Raw genomic sequence first — 4,465 nt, forward strand, 5'->3', positions numbered from 1 at the left:
AAACTAAAACTTTTCTAAAAAAAAAAAAAAAAAGAAAGAAAGGGAGGTAAAAATTACCCTTTAAAAAAAAAGTTTTCCTGTTTTATTTTATGAATAAAAAAAATACTTCATATTAAAAGGTAAACCAATATGATACAAGAATTGGTATTTTTTTGTCATTTAAGGGCCCCAACATTTTTAAAGTGCAGTTAACATACACACTGCTGTAATAAATATGGACAGTTGTATAGGTGTATTTGTTATATTTACATTACTTATGATCAAAACCAAAAAGTCTACCACTTTGCTAACAAACATCAAACATCAAGGAAGTACAAGTCTCTTTCTCCTTTTATTTTCCTTCTTCTTCGTCTCCTCTTCAGTCTTTACACCTCTGCCATGATGCATGTACAGGGCTGCTGCGCCCTGTTATGTTGTCCACTCACCTGATTCTGGTCCAGCGTGGCTCCACGCCAGCATCCCCTGCTCTGGGCCTGAAAACTTCTTCCTCTCACTGGTACAAAGCTCCTGTGCCTGAGGTGTAAACACAAACACTCCCTCTGAACTCTGAAACCATGGAGGATTAAGTGAGCTAGCTATTTGTTACTTATAGCAACAAGGAAAACCATCTGTCCATCAGGAAACCCTACAAATCACAGAGCTGAGGTGAGGTGAGAGAGTTGAAAATGAACTGAACATGAATTTTTCCCAAAACGTTAAAGTACTACTGTAAGCAACTGAGTTTTCTGGGAGTATATTACATATATAATATGTGATATAATTTCAAATTTAGCACCTACTCATTACTGAAAATTGGTGGTCATTATCTCTGATTGCCCTTACACCTGTGAGACATGCTGCCTTTACTTTTGCCCATCTTCCTGCAGGTCAGTGAGACAGTGAGACTGACTGACTTGGCTACAAATTGGTCTCTGGGTTTAAGAGTCTTGTCTCTTGTCTAGAGAGAGTAACTGTCAGTGTCATGGTTTGGTCTCTCACAACCTTCAAACCCAATTAAGGAAGGAAGAGCTATTTCTCTTCATCTCTCCCCATGGCTTTTCCAATGAATGCTGTGCCTGGACCGCTGAACAATGGGGATTATGCTGTCGTGTCATGTAGTCCGGGCACTTGGATCTACACGCATGCAGATATGAACTCTTTAATATTTCATTCCACAGGTCAAGCTGCTCATCTGTACTGGAAGCATACCTTCTTTGGAGACAGCTGTCAGACAGGATAACAACAGAATAATTCATAATTCATCCCTGTTTTCCCTACAATTGACCGCCTGTTCTTGCAATTTCCCCTCTGTTTTTTTAAATTCCTCTTCATGTTTTCTTTCTCACCATCATATGTTTCCCTTTTTGTAAGCATCCTCTTCCTCTTTATCCCCCCCCACACCCCTCTTCCCTTTTTAGCCACTTTGTCCGCTGCGTTTCACCTGTTCTGTGTCAGACTGGTGGAAGTGGGAGTCTCTGACAGCTGCTGGAGAGTCTGCAGAGTGGAGATCTTACCTGCCCCCTTGTCAGCTGTCTGCTCTGCCGTGTGACCGGAGTGACAGGGTCATGACATGCTTTGCGGAGACAAGTTTGTGATGTTGTTGTGTCACTCACGGCGGAGAGAACAACATCCTCAGAGGAGGCCACCCTCACACTACATACTGTTACAGCCAGCCTACTTTGCACCTGTCACCGCATCACGTCAGGCTTTAACGGCAATGCAGAGCACTCCAATTTCGCATCAGCGATATGGCACAAATCAGTCATATTGGCAGTGTAATAGGTACTTGTTTTGTGTTGTCACTTTAGTTTGAAGAGCTGCTGCTTCACTTTGAATTTTGATTGCAGAGTGGATGAATAGTGAGAAGCGATCGGAGTGCACTCTCGAAAGCAGACAAGGAAACTCACACTCTTGTAGGTGTGAACAATAACCGGACTTCGACTCTGTGCTTAAGCGCGGTTATTTAAAGAGTCCAGGGATGCACTGTGGCACTCCTAACGGCGTGTTTGATGCTAATCTGCTGGAATGAGTAGAAAAACAGGAAAACATTGAACCATGTTGCATATTGGATTGAGCTTGACATGTGTCTCTAAAGTGGCAACAATGGGCTGTAATTACCATGAATGGCCAAATGCATGCTTGCATTATGGATGGAAGAATAACTAGTTACGTGATCCTTTTATCATCACTCCTGGATGATGGCTGTTCTTCTTGTCTTGTCCTCTCACAGTAGATTTACTCATAAAGAAAATGCCATGTCAGTGGGAAGGGGACAATCCTGAGCTGTTCAAACAACAACAATGAGAGAGGGAATACATGTGTGCAAATGTGTTTACTGCTAGTTTTCCTCAGTTTCAGTTCTCCTCTTGTCAGCTGTCTGTAATAGCCCTCACCAATGGGGCTGTTTCAGATGCAGATTAAATGCACACAGAAAAATGAGGAGGGTTCCCTTTACACAAACACAGTGAATCGTGTTAGACAACAGAGGCACAGGATCATACTCTATGTACCTCCCTCACTCATGAAAGCCTGTCCGCAGCCTCACTTTGGAGCTATGTGGGTTGACAGGGTGAAAGTCTCTGACATGTTCAGTGGTTTGGACTGGCCGGGGCTTAATATGCTGATTTGTCACCCCAACCTGCTTTTACCTTGTCAAGATGGTTGACAACATCAGCGACCAGATGAGGATTATACGTTTTCAGTGTGTGGGGTTGGTGATGAAAAAAAGATTAAGTTGAATATGAACAGAGGGTTGTGTGAGGACAAGGATCTCAGCCTGACAATGCCTCATCTCCTCAAAGACATGCACCATTAGAGGTGAAACAACAGGGCTCTCGTCTGATCCCCTTAGAACAAATGTTAACACTAAGAGTTTGGGCCATTAAGAGAAGCTATTTGTCGTATTGAATTCAAATGAGATTCATCTTTATTTTTCAACTAATGCATAATTCTAATGATGTTTTTCATTGTAACATCACTGTCTTGTGGCTCATTGTGGCGTGGAGTGCATTGATGGATTGTTAATTCACTGTCTTTAGAATGTTGCCAGTGACTGATGATACATCTATTCCTACAAATACACATTGGTTTTCTTTTTTGTTTGAGTTTGCCTCATTCAAGCCCAACAAATCCACATGAACTTCTCTCAGGTTAAGGTGTAAATTGAATAGTGCACTTTCATCCTTGTGTCAAACTGAGAGAGTGAAACACTCCCTTGTCTTTCTTCCTTTTCTCCTGGAGCCCTGTAACACCTGCATAATTAACTGTGCAACTTTGACACAGCACACACGCCTTCAGTGGCTCTCACACACACATAAACATAACAAACACAGTGATTTATGTGCACACAGACTCGGCGACACTAATCCACGCATATATCTACTTATACGTATACACATGCACATTTTTCACATAATGTAGTATAAGAAACTCTTAGTAGTATGTTGAAATTAGGATGTTTTTTTGTTGATGCAACAGTTTTTGGGGACGTGAGCTATCTTTTAGTTATTCTTCACCACCTGTTTTTGCTTGTTCTAAATAGTTCAGCGTTTTCTCACCTGCCTCTGAGCTTTCATGGTTCTGGCTCTTGGGCTTTGTGAAAGCTGCTGCTTAGAGATTGTTTGCAGCCGCAGGCACTTCCAACTCAGTTCCAGGGGAAAGGAAAAGCAATTCCATGCTTGGGCCACAGTGAATCCGTCTCTGTCAGTTCCGCTTCTTGATGCCCTCAAATCACATTCCCCCACCCATCCGCTCTCCCATCAGCCCTTGCTGTTCTGTGATCAGGGAGTGAAAGAGCATCAGCCTAGAAGTGAAATGAGGATGCGCTTTACATGCTCCCTTACCATACCATCCTCCTTGATGTCATTCACTTCTGTTCCCTGGCACTTGCAATTTCCCGCTCTGCAATGAAACTCCATACTTCACGCAGGAGTAGTCACAGCCTATAGTTATGATATACCTTCTCCTCTGTCTATCAAGCTACACGAGGCTAGTTATCACTCAGTGATAAATACTTTTATGACCTCAAATGCAGATTTGTTCCATAAAACTGCAGCTCTGGCTAATATTTCACGTACAAAACCATTTTATTTGTTGTCTCACATGGCAATGAAAATAAATTGTGCAGAATCAAGCTTGTAAAATGTGCTTCTTCGTGTCTGCCTAAAACCAAAATGAATTTCATTTGAGTTTTATGCCTGTATTTTGAGAGATGAACAGCTTTTGGAGTCTTTTGCCAAGATTCTGTTTTTCAAAACGACTTCGGCGACTGTGAATACTTTGCCTGTGAGATTTTATATAACAGATGATGTAGGTGAATAGCGCTCTCTTTACAAGTGCTTTATCAGTTTTGTGAGGTCAACATTGAGGTCTTTTCTCTGTAAGTTTGCAAATCACAGACTGTTCTGAGCTGCACACATTTCTCACATTTTTTTTAGCAACTTCACCGAGTTGATAAAGACCAAAACCTGTCGATGTGACCTCTCAC

The sequence above is a fragment of the Larimichthys crocea genome, chromosome XIII, assembly GCF_000972845.2.
Source record: "Larimichthys crocea isolate SSNF chromosome XIII, L_crocea_2.0, whole genome shotgun sequence".
Classification (NCBI taxonomy): domain Eukaryota; kingdom Metazoa; phylum Chordata; class Actinopteri; family Sciaenidae; genus Larimichthys; species Larimichthys crocea.